Source organism: Cavia porcellus, unplaced genomic scaffold (assembly GCF_034190915.1).
Source record: "Cavia porcellus strain 051 isolate PalLab524CR breed Dunkin Hartley unplaced genomic scaffold, mCavPor4.1 scaffold_9, whole genome shotgun sequence".
In the NCBI taxonomy this organism is placed as follows: Eukaryota; Metazoa; Chordata; class Mammalia; order Rodentia; family Caviidae; genus Cavia; species Cavia porcellus.
The window spans coordinates 61,557,942-61,574,063 of NW_026947492.1; the positions used below are offsets into that span (position 1 = coordinate 61,557,942).

Consider the following 16,122-nt stretch of genomic DNA (forward strand, 5'->3'; position numbering starts at 1 on the left):
TACTGATTACATGGGTTTCCAATTTAATTGGTGTATTAATTTTTTTTTTTTTTGAGTCAGGTTTTCAGGGGGCTGGGGATTTAGCTCAGCGGCATAAGCACCTGCCTTGCAAGCAGGCAGTCGTGAGTTCGATCACTGGTACCAATAAAAATGAAAAAGAGACAGGGCTTCACTATGCAGTTCAGGCTGGCCTGGCGCTCACTATGGAGCCCAGGCTGGCCTTGAACTCATCATGATCCTCCTGTGTGCTGTGCAGAAACTGTAGTCGCTATAGACAACTGGTCTGTGCAAATTCATTTGTGAATTACTTTTGACTTTAACTTTAATTAATGTGTATTTTCCCTGGCATTCTTCCAGACAATCTACATAGTCTATATACTTGTTAATTGATTGATTCATTCATGAATTCAATCACCATTTATTGAGCCCTGCAAGAAGCCTTCAGCTGAATTGAGCTCTGGGCTATAGAAATAAACAGATATTTTGGTCCTTGTCAATGAGCACAGTTTACAGATAGTGAACACAAGATGTGTGAAGGGCTTTGGGAATCCAGAGCAGACTCCTAACCTAGCCATGGGTTTGTCTAAATTGTGCCCTAAAGGACATAATTTTATTCCTTTAATCTTGGCTATTAAAGTTAAGTATTAGGATAGGCATTTGATACTGATGTACCAAATGTTAATGGTGTGTTACTAGCTTTGTAGCACTCTGGCAAGTTGGCATAGCAGATTTATGAAACAGCCTTCAACACAAATGGCAGTAGTTTCCATTTGCCCAGTATTGGGCCATTTACAAAACTTCATGTTTCATTTCCTGTTACAAAAAGCTCTTTGAGAGTAGTTTGTTTGTTTTCAGTGATGTCTCTTGTTTTAACTCTTAGCTAAGCTCAAAAAAATTATAGTGTTTCAACAAGATAATTGCAAAAGATTATAAATTGAATGAAATAACTTTGGAAGTTATAATCATTCAAATTGCACTAACTGAAAATTAAACCAATCTTGGGTCTAATCCTACCTCAGCCAGTCTCTTCCTTTCTCTGTCCCTGTCTCAATTTCCTCTACTATTAAATGGGCATGTGAAGGAAAACTTAGTCTTTTAGCCTGAAAAATTTAGAGATAAAAAATCTTAAGAGCAAAGCACCTGACTCATTGAGAAAGATCAGTTTTCCTGACATTTCTATTTTCTGTTTTTCCTGTGATTGAGGAACAGCTCTTAAGGTAAAGCCCATACATATGCCAAGGTTTCCAAAAAGATGTTTTAGAAACAGTGTGCAGAGAAGATCATTAATATTTCTGGGACAAAGTCATTACAAAGTACAAGTTAATCGGATAGTAACAGGCAAGGCATACTATTTAAACACTGTCATTTTGTTTTGATGGGATTGCTGAAAAATTTAAATATAGTAGAAATAATCAACACAAAACTGACAATGGCTAAAGCTACATGTGGTACAATTTATTATGGATGGAAAAACAAACTGAATGAACCTATCTTTGTTGATTAACACTGAACACTGCAAAGTTGGCTCTTGGGAAAATTCCACTTAGTGGGAATAATCAACACAGAATAAAACCAACTGTGGCCCAAATTGCTTGGATGAAAAGGTAGAATTGGTGAAAATACTTACTGACAAAGGAATTTCCTAATTATTGAAGCAATCAGTAAAAATAAGGATGAAAGAGAACTGCTGGATGAATCAAATCTCATGAAATTGAAAAAGAATATATCTTGGTGAAGATTTAATGTAGGAAAAAAATCTAGAAAAGTTGGAAACTGATTAACTTGGCATAGTTAGAAATATAATACATTTATGAGGAGTTAAATTGGCTGAATAGAGTTAATTCTTTAAAAACTTTCATAAACTGGGTATGCTGGTGCATGCCTGTAAATTTAGCACTTGAGAGGCTGAAACAGGATGATTGAGGTAAGGCTGGGCTACACAGTGAGTGCAAGCCCAGCCTGCACTACAAAGCAAGACTTTAAAAAAAAATGAAATGAAAATCTTTTCATAAATTCATTAATATTGATGTAATTCTCAAAGCTTACATACCACAATTTAGTGACAATTTGAACTCTCAAGTTAGATGAACAATTTGGGCAATTCTCCAATTAGATCATAATACTTTTTAAATACTCTTTAAAACACTTATACCTGTAGTTTTACTGGATTTTCTTAGCAGCCTTATGAGATGGTAGGACAGGAATAAGTTCTCCCATTATACAGATATAGAAACTGAGGTTCAAAACATTAAGGGTCTTCCATTATGCTCAAGGCAAGGTCTAATTTAGGTTATGATGGCAGTTCCTACTTTAGTAAACTTCCTCATTCTTCTTTATTACCCATTTTCAAATTATGCTTTACTTGCTAGATAGACGAAAACTCTTCTACTTTTGACCACACAGACCCTATTTTCTGCTACCAGACGAAGCAGGAAAAAGGAGGAAAGAAACAAAGTCAGGGTTTAGAAGCAAGCCATGTAGCACTAACAGAGAACAAAGAACTTGCTTGTCACGTTGCCAAACTTTCAGGGCGGCAGGGATTTTAAGGCTGAGAGAATGGGATGAAAAACGTAGATGAAGCTGGGCATGGTGGTGCATGCCTGTAATCCTAGCACTTGGGAGGCTGAGGCAGGAAAATTACTGTAAGTTCAAGGCCACCATAGGCCTCACAGTGAGTCCAGGCCAGCCTGAATGAAAATACTGAAACCCCATGACAAAAACAAAACAAAACAAAAACAAAAACCACCAAAGAAAGAAAGAAGAAAAACATAGATGAACAGTGCCTGACGTCCACTGTGCCTGGGAAAAGTGAGTCCTGATGGGCAGCGGTGTAACCAGGGTGGGCTGGTGGTAAAGCTAAGACAGAGCTTGCAGCAGGTCTATGTAACAAGTTGTCTCTGAGCCAAGCAGCTGTGCTTCTGCCACAGTGCAGACCTGCAGTTCTCCAGTGGGCTGAGTGGTGGAGCTCAAATGTGTGTTTTACAGAACACCACAGAATAATGCTACATAGAATTGGAAATTCTATAATTGAAATGCATGACTTCTAACAGAAATCATATACATGTTCTGGAAGAACCAGATACGGGTGTCAGAAGGAAAACAAACAAAAATACTAAATGTTTTTTGTTTTTCAAATTTTATTTTTATTAGTACGTTTGTAGTACATTAACAAGTACATTTATTGTGGAGAGTTGGTACTTGTACCCAGCACATCTTAACTCATGACTTTTTTTCTGACAGACAATGCTTTGCTATATATAGAGCTTTGTAGGCCCTTCCCAGGAACTGTTCCACTATTCTCACTGCTCTCCACAATATTTGGTCCTCAGATTAGAAACCACTGCTATAGAAATTGAAATTGAAGGAAAATCAGTGCACTTAAAACAAGCTCTAGGGAAATATTATGGATTAACTAACGGGCAACCTGTAACACTCAAGCTGAACTGAATCACCATGGCCCTGGGTATGGAATGCCCACCTGAGGACTGTTGCCAACAGCATAAAAAGAGAATTAGAAGGGAAGATGCATGCTGTTGCTTCTCCTGGAGAAGCTTGTCATATTGGTTTTTCTGATATGAACTCAGCTGTTCTCATCATGGAAGGAGCTCAGGTCCTCTTTGTTGCTGAGAATGGCTGCAGTTCTCTTTGGGGGAGCTCTTGTCCTTAACTATGGCATCACTTGTTTCCAGTGCAGATCCTTTAGCCCTCTGGTGCAGATTTTCTAGTTTCCACCACTGACCTTTGGGCCTTCTCAGGGCAGATCCTTTGACACAGACTTGTGTGAGACATTGTCATGGGCTCTAGGCTTCCAGCTGAACTCATGAAGGACACTGCCATGGGCTCTAGTCTTCAGTTGTTCTCATACAGGTCATTGCTGTGGGATCCAGGCCTTCAGCTGGATTCTTTGGGTCTGTAGTACATGGACAGATCTCTTGTGCTCTTCTGCATTTGACTTTTTGAGTGAATACTATAAAATAATTATATAAATTATGTGTCCTATATTAAATCTATTTCCTTACAGACTACAACAGGAAGGTAGAACTTTGGCTTGCATTTGAAGACTGAATAGTAGAAAAGGAAAAAATAGGTGTGAGAAAACCAGAAAAAAGACAAATTGAGAACAGGCATCGAAAGCTGAGAAAATTCTCTACTAATTTAATGTTCTTTTATCAATTGGAAGTGACTGCCATTGTTTTACTAACTTAACTGCTGAGCTCACAGAAAATATACACATAATCTTAAAGCACTTCAAGGCAATGGAAAGCCATGCAAGGCTTCTAGGCAAGAAAGGGAAATCTCTGGATTTGGAAACGGTGTTTCTTTGGAAATAGTTTTACTGCATGAAGTGATTCTTTTAAAAACTTTAGGCAACATGAAAATAAATGTAATTTGAAATCTCACCACTCATATCAGTGAAAATTTCTTTCCTGAAATTTCTCCATGTATAAAATATTGTCTCTAACTTCACATAAATTGGATTTATCTAAACAGGCTTTGTTCTGTAATTAATTTTCCCCTGAGAATGAACTGTTTTTTTTATGTCAATAGAGCTTTATCATCATGAAGACTATTTAGTGCACCATTGTATGCATATATCAATGTAATTAGCCCCACATTGATGGATTAATTTACCTTCCCCTCAATAATGAAAAACTTTGTATAACAAATATGTACATTCTTTTCAAACTGCTATCTTTTCAAGATAATTTCTTAAGAGTAGCGGAGCCGTACGTGTAAACATACAGTAATGTTCAGGTTGCCAAATCGTCCTCAAATTTGCAGGGAGGCCAGTGAAGTAGCTTCTAAATTACTTCTGGTGAGAGACAGTGAAACGGAGATAGCGAGGAGAGTACAAAACCACAGGTAATCTAGCCCATTTAGGCCTATGTCCAGTTGGCTGGTACATTCCTTCCGTCCCGTTTTCCTCTTTCACTTTTTCTTAACATGGAGGACGAGGAAGAGCGAAGAACTGCATCTCCCAGCATTTCATAGGGAACACACTGCCTGGGAACTGTAGTACCGGGTCTGAGAACTGTACGGAAGGAGGGTGGAAGGCTGTGGGGACATGCTGGGAGATGTAGTCCAGTAAGGTATCTGTAGCTTGGAGACGCTGCGAACTTAGCCACCTGGGAATGGGGCTGTAGAATGACCTGACTTTTTCCAAAGGTGGTGTCTGAATCTACAAAAGTCGCCGCAGGACGACTGGTTTCCTTCTATTGTCTGTACCATAGAGGGTGGGGCCGTGCAGCGCTGGCGCGCCGCGGAAGGTGCAGGCCGTGCACTGGCCGGAGCAGGCCATGCCGGGAATTGTGGTCCTGGCGCGCCGGGGCTGTGGGACGTGTCGAGACGCCGCACCGCCTCCTCCTCCCCCGCCCTTCTCAGCGGTCCCTAGCCCTCTCCCTCCGCCTCCTATCCCTTGCCCGCAGCGGTGAGTCCCCTCCCCCCACTCGTCGGGCTTCTCAGCGGCTACTGCAGAGGATTCAGAGTCGAGCTGCTGAGAAGGAGGAGGCTTCTGTCCCTGCGCGCCATCCGCCACTCCACTGGACACGGGCGAGGGAGCGAGAGCGTCGCTGCTGTAGCCTCCGGAGAAGACAAGGGCATCGCCGCTTCAGCCCCGCCACCGTTTTCTCGTGCAGCCGCTCACCGGTGAGGAGACCCCCCACCCCCGGCCTCGGCCCGCTCTTCTGGCTCCAGGGCTGCGGGTGCTGGGGTGAATGAGAGTGGGTTTGGGGGGAGGGGGCTGAGGTCGCGATGGAACGGCGGGCTGGCGGGGGCGACTTGTCCAGGCGCGGGCTGGGGGTGGGGTAGAGGTACGACCCAAGCAGGTTGGAGGGACAACGAGAGAGGAGGACTTTTAATGGGAGAAATGACCAGACTTGGGACAGGGACGTGGGATGGAGGAGTGGGGTGGAATTTGGGATGTTCTTAAGGAGAGGTGAAAGATGAGACTGGGGTGGGATGCCTTTAATGGGGGAGGGGACTGAATGAGGGTGGTGGTTTGGGGTTGGCCCGGAGCAGTTGACAGCTTGAGATCCGCGCCTGGGTGGGGGGTAGGGAAATGATTTCAATACAAAGTGAGATGTAAACGGTTGGAATAGGACCCTGGGGAATGTTAATTCAAGAAGGTGGAATGTAGGGTGGACCTGAGGCAGGGTAATGGAGGTGGTTGGAGCAGACGATGAGACCTGAGTTTAAAGTAGGCGTTTGTCATCCGGGGGTGGTGGAATTTGTAGAAATTTATGGAATTACCCCTGGTTTAGGATAGAGCAGAGGAAGTGGAATTGGGGATTTTCGTGGGGTGGGATGATGGATATTGGAATAGGAACGTTTAGGGGTGAGACTTACAGTGAGGGGAATGTGATGGTGAACTGGCAGGAGTTGGATAATTTGGAAGGTAGGCCCTAAATGGGAGGATAAGAATAGAAATTGGGGTGGAGTGTATGAGACAGGATTTAGGGTGTTCTTTGAATCACTGGAGCGGGGCTTGGTGGCTCCCAGCTTGCAGGATGTCGACAGATAGTACATAAAGCTGCTGCTAGGCTGGACTCAGGGAGTGAATGGTGGCAGGTGGTGGGGCAAGGTTGGGGGATGGTATCTCGAAGAAAATGTCCCTTGGCCAAGGTGTTTGAGGGAGTTTAGGAGAATGAACATCTGCGATGAACATCTGAGAGATGGTTGTGGAGAGTGAGGTGGCAGAAGGACAATTTAAGGTACAAGAGACCTGGAACTGTTGGTATGGATGGGGCAGAGAGGATGGATAGGGGACTTTGAGTGGTGCTGGGAAGCAAAAGGTTGGGTTATTCTGGAGGAAAGGACTGTGATGTCCTCAGAGACACAAGAGCCTTAGGAATTGGACACTTACAGGGGCAGCTTTGGTGGCTTTGTTTGGGGGAGGGGCAATAATCGAAAGGTTGTTAGAAGGGACTTTGCCAGGATTTAAGGTATATTAAGACTCTCCTAGAGGACATCTTAAGCTGTCAGTTTGACCTTTTTGTTTACTTATATTAGTATCATGTGGAAATAAAGTCAGCCCAAAGGGTTAAGTTGATACAGGCTTCCGTAAAGTAAATTAAGGAGAAGAAGATGCTATTATTCACATATCCTAAAGAGAAAATTGAAGGGGATCCCTCTCAAAGATGGGCGAAGATGAAAATGGAATGTAATAGATATCATTCAATATGCTATTTCTGCCTTTTCCTTTCCTCTTGATGCATTTAAAATAAGTCCTGGAATTTGGAATTTAAATAGATTGGATGAGCATGGGGTTATTAAGTGTGCATTCTTTGCTTTAAAACTGATGAATGAGACTGAAAAATATAAGACTGAATTTATTTTCCAGGCAGGTAATGTGCACATATGCAGAAAGAGCTTAGGTAGCGCCCCCCCCCCATTGATTGCTTGACGATTCCATTTATTGGTGTCCTGGTTTGCAAGGCAATTAGGGCAATCATTGTATTGCAGGCTAATAATCCTGAGATGAGTCTTGGCACCACCGTTTTATGTAAACAGAAGACAGGAAATATGGAGCTGTCATAAATATTCATTGGTGAGGTGGTTTGGTACTGATGGAGTTTTTTATTTGATTCTCTTTTGACATTGCGTGATAAAATTTAAAATAATTGTACTATTTCTATAGATTGAATTTTCTCCTAAAGGAATTTAAGTGATCAGAATTCTGTCATACGTGGATAAATGAGGTATATAGAGGCATTTTTATTTTATTTTTTAGAGGGTGATGATGTAGGCACATTGCATTAACTACAGAAACAATATCTGCATCTATTCATCACAAATTTGATTTAAAGCTTGGAGATAGCACATTCTGGCAGAATGTTGATGGAAGGTAGAGAGTATATGCAGAAGGAACAGCTTTAGGGAAACAGTTTTGTGAACTTAATTGCATTAACTATGATACGTTAAACATGAAGTGGCTGATGATTAGTGCTCAGACTGAGGAAAAATGAGAGATGTAAAGAGGATAAAATTGACATCAATGGGTTCAAAATGATTTTTTTTTTTTTTGTCTTTTTCCTTTTTATCGGTACCGGGGATCGAACTCACGACTGCCTGCTTGCAAGGCAGGCGCTTATGCCACTGAGCTAAATCCCCAGCCCCGATTTTTTATTTTTGTAAAGCCTCAGAGTTCAGCTCAAAAAGCAAATGATTTTTCTTGGCTTTCATTTTGCATTAAAAATGCAAATATGCATTTAGAATCTTTCTTAAATTCAGAATAAACAAAGTTATGGAAGGTTGGACTTATCCTTGAAATTGAAAGTTTTTTTTTTTTTTTTTTTTTTTTTTTGGTGGGGGAAGAGTAGGAGAAAGATTTTTTTCTTAACTGTAATAAAAATTAAGTTTGAGCAGTCACCTGTGACTTGGTGAGACTATTACTGACTAATGTAAGCATTTCTCCTAATAGTTTTGTTCCAGGGTACAGACATTGCTTTTATGGATCTGCATGGTTTACAGGTGGGATGTTTATATTAAAGACCTAGCTTCTGAAAGCTCCTGCCTAGAAGTGTGTATATGTGTGTGTGTGTGTGTGTGTCTGTGTGTCTGTGTGTCTGTGTGTCTCTCTGTGTGTGTGTGTGTGTGTGTCTTATAGCTAGCTCACCTGTGCAGGAGTAATACGTATGAAATGTTTTAGTATCTTTCTCTCATTGATTCTGTAGACTCTGGTGAAAAGGGGAAGAGCAGGTGGAGGTGTTGGTGGACAGAGGCCTTGGTGGAATGAAGAGCACTTGGATTTATTTATAAGTCAAAGGGTCTGGCTTCAAATCTCAGTTCTACCACTTAACGGCTAAATGATTTCAGTAAAGTCAAAATCTTTCAGACTTGGTAGTAATGATTGTAAAACGTTGTGAATGTTCTCAGTGCCCTTGGTTGTTCACTGTAATATGGTTAAAATGGTAAAATAAAAATCATTTATATTTCCACAAGATTGTTAAGTACAAATTAGTTCATGTCCTGAAATCACTTTATATCCTGAAAGCACTGTACATATGAGATAGGTGCTCACTGTTTATTTATTGTTTGTTTGTAAGTGCCAAAGCAAGTAAAAATGAACAGAAACATTTGTCAAGGAACTTTCAGTGTCATGGGAGAGACAATTTAAATTAGGGGAAGAAGTGAGGTGAAATGAATTTGGTGCTTAAGAATATGTGTCCTAAAGTCTGTCCACCTCTGTTAGCTGTGTGACCTTGGGCACAGTGAGCTTATCTGTAAAGCTGTGATAAAAGAACTGTCAAATAAGGTTGTTTTGAAGATTAAACAAAATAGCCCAACAAAACATTTAACATAGTGTGTTACATAGTGTACATTAAAAGGATATTAGTTACGTTATCATTGGAGGGATAGATGGACGCTGGAATAGTGAATAGCCTTGTATACCTTACCAACTGGTTCCTTAGTATTATGGTATTCTTTTAGTTATTAGGGAAGTATTTTTATTTTGTATTATAAGTATCTGCACTTTGCATGTCTTTTTTTTTCACTTTGCATGTTTGTACTACGTATTTGCATGTTTGTAGTTACCATTTATTTATTTATTTATTCTAAGGATTGAACCTAAAGCCTTCACATTGAACTACATTCATAACCCTTTATTTTATTTTATTTTTTTGAGGTAAGGTCTTGCTAAGTGACTAAATTGTCTACACTAGGCTTGAATTTGCAGTACTTCTGCCTCATCTCTCCCATTGTTGGGATTACAGGCTATGCCACCTTGCCTGTTGGTGTCTGGGTACTTTAAACAATTGTTTAAAGGACAAGTAAAGTAGTAAACAAACAGATTGGCTATTAGCTTCCTCATGTGTATAACAAGAAAAACTATACTGTCAGAAGTTAAATGACTTGTTTAAGGTTATGTGGTCATGGAGATAGAAAGTGGAGAGAGAAAGGAAGTAAAAAGGGTCAGGATGTGATATGTGTATGTACCAGTTCCTCATGATGCATATATTTATCATGTATTGGAAATACTAATAAAAAAGGGACAATATAAAGTTAGCCAAAATGCTTCTCAAATTAAAAAATTAAAAAAAGAAAAAGGTTACATACCTAATAAATGGATAGTCCCAGAATTCTAATTCTTCAATCCTGTTTATATACTCTTAAATAATGAAATGATTCACGTGGCTAAAAGTGTACATATTCTGCATCCACAGAGTAAAGAATAACAAGTTGAACAGCTGTGAACTCTCGTTTGATATCGTGAAAAGAAAATTTCTAGCACTTTTAAAGCATCTTGGGGGCCCATGCTGGTTGAGTTTTTCTCCTTCTTCCTCTCTCAAAAGTAAATACTTTTGTGAATTTTATGTGAATTTTATTTTTTTTTTTGTACTTTTACTAAACATGTGCATCTCTCTAAACAATATTTTTGGTACATCTGCATTTTTTTTTTGTGGTGCTGAATCCAGGACCTTGCTCATGTTAGGGAACACTGCCACTGAGCCACGTCTTTAGCTTTACATTCACAGCTCTTTGTGAGTAGAACTATATTGTAAGTTTTCTTCTGTGACTTGTTCTATCCCCCCCCCCCCACTTTTTTTTTTTGAGACAAGGTCATTGTGTAGTCCAAGCTAAATCTTGAACTTACTGTGGAGCCCAGGCTGGCCTCAAACTCACAGCGATTTTCCTGCATCAGCCTCCTGACTGCTATGATCGCAGATGTGCACCGTCGTCTAACCCTTATTCCTATTTTTTTTTAACTGTGAAAGTGCTTTACGTCTTTCACTATTAAATTAATAAATGCACATGATTGAGACTGGAAATTACAAGAAAGTAAGAAGCAAGATTATTGTCTGTAGTCCCCAGTAATTTCCCTTTCTTTTTCCCTTCCTCTTCCCCTCCTTTTCCTCTCTTCCTCCTTTCCTTCCTTGTGGTACTGGCCTTCCCACTGAACTAAATCCCCTCCCTTTTGTATGTTTTATTTTGAGACATGGTCTCACTAAGTTGCCCAGTCTGGGCTTGAACTCTTGCTTCTCCAGCCTCAGCCTCCCAGCCACCATGCCTGGGTGCTGCTGCCACTATTTCTTCTTGCTTCTCGTCCTCCTCCCCTCCTTCCGTTTTTCTTTGTCTTTCACTGCAGTTTTTCTGTTTTTAATGTGTTGGTGATCAAAACCCTGGACCTCTTATGTGCTGGGCATGTGCTCTCCTATAGTCTTAGACCCAGTAACATTTTCTATTATCTATATGTGCATATTCTAAAGAGTATGAATCCAGTTAGCAAGACCAATTTGCCTTTATTGATGGTTGGGTTATCCAGATATAGATCAGTCATAGTTACAAATAGTTATGGGGGTACAAGCAGACTTCGTGGAGCTCTGAAAGAGGACTGTTTGAAAGTGTTTATTTTATTGGCCAGAATACTGCTTATTGTATATTCTAATTCTGATTGTGTAGAAGAGTCTTTAATCTGAAGTAGAGTACTACGAATAGGAGATAGTGATACATATCAGAAGCTTAGCAACATATATGCTAGGAGTTTTTTTTTGTCTAAATTTGAAGTTCAAATTCGTTAAATAATCTCTTGACACTTCAGTTTATTATCTCATTTCGGTTTAAATGAGATAATGTGAAAATCTTTTAAATTGTAAGGGATTATATATATGATGCTTTTTCTCCCCTCCTACTTTACAATACAGAAATCAACACTACCCATGAGTAAAGGCTTGTTTTAATGTCTCTTTGAAAAGTACTCCCAGTGGAGAAGAGATTACTGTACAGGACGGTCAGTTTATAATTTCTCCGTTGAAACTTAAAGGTTGTTAGATATACAGGGATAGAGAAAGCTAGAGAATTTTCTTGTGGTGGATTTCTGGAACCCAATTTTACATTAACTGCTGTCTAGCTAAAAGTGAAATAGTGGCAGCTTTATTGATGTAGAGAATGCAGTATACACTATTTATCATTATTCAGACTCTGTTGTTTCCCTCTCAGTCTGCTACCTATAATTTAGCACAGAGAGAACATTAAAGTGAGGATTGTTTACACAGAGTGTGGATTAAATGAGATAAAATAGTGCACCTGGAACACTCATGGGCCGGAGAGTAAGCTTTGTGGCGTAGCACTCAGCTCAGTAACTACTGCTGTTACTGACATTTTTTTTTTGTCTTTTCCCTTTTTATCGGTACCAGGGATCCAACTCACGACTGCCTGCTTGCAAGGCAGGCGCTTATGCCGCTGAGCCCAGCCCCTGATATTTTTATTTTACTTGTGATTGTGAATTGTTTAGAGCTAAAATTTATTCCTGGCTAAGGATCTCTTACGAGTTTGAGGCCAGCCTGCGCTACATAGTGAGTTCAAAGCCAACCTGAACTAAATGGTGAGACTCTATCTCAAAAACAAAACAGAAACAAAACAAAATTTTCTTTTTGGCTATTTTTCGGTTAATATTTTTCTGGACTACATCTTCCTTCATTCAATATTGTTTTATTAGTATGTTTGTTTGTGTTACATAATATATTCATTGTAGGATTTACGTATCTATTCATCTCACATCTTAATCCTTTTTACTTCTTTTTCCCTTCTATGTCCATCGCCATATCTCCATCTCCACAAAGTCTGTTTCCTATCATCTTTTACTTTACTTTTTAAATTATACTTTGGGTTTCTTATACAAGAGAAAATGTTATATTTGACCATCTCTGTGTGATTTATTTCATTTAGCATTATGAATTTAATATGCGTCCAATTTCCTACAAGTGACCCAAATTTATGCTTCTTTATGGTTGAGTAGTACTCCATTGTATATATAAAACCATATTTTTAAAAATTCAGTCAAATGTTGATGGGTGAGTTGTGCTGCTATAAATGTGGGTATGAATATATACTATAATATGGTTTATCTTAGCTGGAAAGATATCCAGAAGTAGTATAGCTCGGTCACATAGAATTTCCAGTTTTAGTTTTTTGAGGAATCTCCATACTGATTCTGTGTAAATTTACTTTATTAGTATCTTAACTAAAGGAAAAGAAAGAATAGAATAGAATATAAACCTGTAACTGCAGCACATTCTAGGGCCAAGGAGCTATTCTCACACATGATAGGTTTAGGAAATCTGTTGAGTAACTACTAGATGGCAGATAATAAGGGAGCGCTGGGAGTCAGAGATAGGAAACTAAGATTCCCTGCTCTTATGTAACAGTAACAGAGTAGCAGTCAATGCTGTGAGGGCTGCATGGGCAAGGGGCATTGAGGAAGTGACGTGGCCCGGCCTCCTCTGCCCGGGCAAAGGAGGGGAGATGCTTAGAGGACTCGAGGCTTGAGGGGAGACTTGAAGGGTATGTACACGTGCTGGGGAGTGAGAAATTAGAGATGACTCATTTTATGATCACTTAGAGTCTTATAGTTGTTCCCCTCCTGTGTTCCAGTAGACCTTAGTTCATAGCTCTCTTTATGACTTTTTAAGGATGTGTCCTTCCTGTAAAGCCAAATAAGCCAGTCTCTAGTCATAGTGTATAGTCATGCTCCTGTTCTTGCCGTATGCACTGCTCTCTATTTGAAAAGCCCTCTCCCTGGTGAATTTCTTATTTCTTACTGTGCCCACCAGATGAGTAATACTAGTGGACATAGTTTTTAGGTTTTGTTCTTCTTGGATTGCTGTTTAGCAGGAAGAGTTTTGTTTTTTGGTTTTTGGGTTTTTTTGGTACTGGGAATTGAACTCACAACCTCATGTTTGCCAGGCAGGTGCTGTGATACTGAGCTGTATCCCCTGCAGAAAGAGATACTAAAGCTGTGAAAATACTTAAGAGATACTTAAGAAGAGATATCTGTTGTTCCGTCTTAGTAAATGGTGATATATTTCTCAGGGTTAGCTCTCTGCTTCCTAGGATATGTGTGTGTGCTGCTGGAGATTGAATCCAAGGATGTTCTACTAGTGAGCTACACTCCCAGCCCTTTATTTTTTATTTGGAGACAGGATTCTTGGTAAGTTTCTCAGGCTGTGCTTGAAATTGCAGTTATTCTGCGTCTCCCAAGTAGTTGTGTGCCACCTTCCCCAGCTTCACTGGACTTCTTATGTTCTTAAACTGAGTAGATTTGGGGCTGGAGATTTAGCTCAGCGGCACAAGCGCCTGCCTTGCAAGCAGGCAGTCATGAGTTCGATCCCAGGTACCGATAAAAAGGAAAAAGACAAAACAACAACAACAACAAAAAAAACTGAGTAGATTTGCTCATTTGCTGATGATTCTCAAATATATATACTCACAATGTTTTCTTAAGTGCCAGACTTGCAGATGTTACCACTATTTATTACCTACAGTTTACCCATGCCAATGTCCTCAAATTCAATATTTTCAAAACAGAATTCATTTCCTTCTTTACATCTTCTGACTTTCCTCTCTGTACAACCCCCACTCAAAAAAAGTTAAAATTATCTCTTGCTGTGTTTTAGACCTAATTTGAAGGAATTATCACATCCATCATTATCATTCAAGGTGTGGCTCTATGTTTTCTTTTCTCCCTTATCTTTTTTTAAAAAAAAATTATTATTTTGGTACCGGGGATTGAACTCATGACCTCACACTTACCAGGCAAGTGCTTGAGCCAACTGAGGTAAATCCCCAGCCATCTCCCTTGTCTCTTATAGTCAAACATAACTCCTAAATATTTCTGGAAGGGCTGGGGATAATAGCTTAGTGGCATAAATGTCTGCCTGGCACCTGCAAGGTTAAGTTCAGTCTCTGGTACCAAAAATAAATATTTCTGGAATTAAGCTCTCCATTCTTCCTTTTTTTTGTAACAGGAGGGAAACTGAGGACCTTGCACTTGCCAGGCAGCTGTATCCCTGGCCCCACCCCTCCTATTACCATCTTAGTTTAGGCCTTTCACCTGGACAAGTGGTAGCCTTTTAATTGGCCTCCCTATCTTTCTTATCTTGTAAACCTTCTGTCCAGCAGCCAGAACATTTACCCAACATACTTGTATCTATATATGTCCATATCACTCCCTGCTTCATTCCCTTCGTTGGTTCCTTATCATGACATATTAGACATTCTGTGACCTGCTCCTGTGTAATCCTTGATTTTCTCATCACAGATAATATTGAACAGTATGTAGTTTCAGTAGGTATCTTGGCATTTCTTACCTGTGTTTATATTGTTTCTTTTTCTTCCTCCTTTTGAGTTAAGTGTATCATTCACACGAGAAGCTTTTCACAACAAGAAATCTTTGTTGTAATAAACATCAAAGTACCCCTACCTTGTTCCCAAGTGAGTGAATAGTTTTTGAACTTAACCTATTGAGGACAGGTGGCAAAATTAGTAGCATGATGTTCAAATGAGTAAGATAGAAATTTTTTTCCCTGATGTGAGTTTTAATTTAGTATGGAATTTAGATTTTAACTGGATTAATAAGGACTTTGATGATGATGATGTATGACACAAAGTTTCAAAGCAGAAGACTGCCAGGGGGGCTGGGTGTGGTAGTGCATGCCTGTAAAGCCAGCACTCAAGAGGTTGAGGCAGGAGGATCACTGAGTTTGAGTTTGTGGCTAGTCTGGGACATATAAGGAAGTTTAAGGCTAGTTTGTACTACATAGACGGTACCTTGTCTCTAGGTACATAGGGTCTAGCTGAGTTTCTCAGGTTGGCCTCAAATTTATGGTCCTCCTGCCTCAGACTGTCAGAGTGCTGGGATTACAGGTTGCACTACTATGCCTGGTTATACCCTTTTTTGGTGGGGGGTGGATATAGGGTCTTCATTTGTACCTTAGACTGGGTTCAAACTTGTAATTCCAGCACTTGAGCACATACCACTACTGTACTCTGCAGAATATGCCCATTTTCAAATGTATTTTTGTTAGTGTATGTTTGCAACATATAATAATTACGTTCATTTTGGGGAATTGGTATGCATACATATTGCATATTGATGATTCCCCCCTGCCTTTTCCCCGTTCCTCAGATTCCTTTTCCATCTTCAAAAAAGTGTACCTTTCTGTTTCTAAACATCTCTCCTTTTACTCTTTATAAATTTGGATTTCTCATATAAGAGAAACCAATATGATATTTTAATTTCTGGTGTTTAATTTATTTCACTTAACATTATGATATCAGGATACATCCGTTTTCCTACAAATGACTCAAATTTATTCTTCTTTATGACGAATATATATATAACTA

At 39.7% G+C, this 16,122-nt stretch overlaps 1 protein-coding gene across 3 annotated transcripts in view; it reads left to right on the forward strand.

Moving 5' to 3' along the window:
• Window positions 1-5,134: 5,134 nt before the first annotated feature.
• Window positions 5,135-16,122, forward strand: part of Fam168a (family with sequence similarity 168 member A) — a 203,461-nt gene continuing 192,473 nt past the window's right edge. Inside the window, exon 1 of one of the 3 annotated variants that reach the window (XM_003463453.5) lies at window positions 5,135-5,646. The gene's annotated coding sequence lies outside the window, so the exon portion shown is untranslated. The remainder of the gene's footprint in view (window positions 5,647-16,122) is intronic. The other 2 variants (XM_013145324.3, XM_013145322.3) reach the window with 2 other exon arrangements.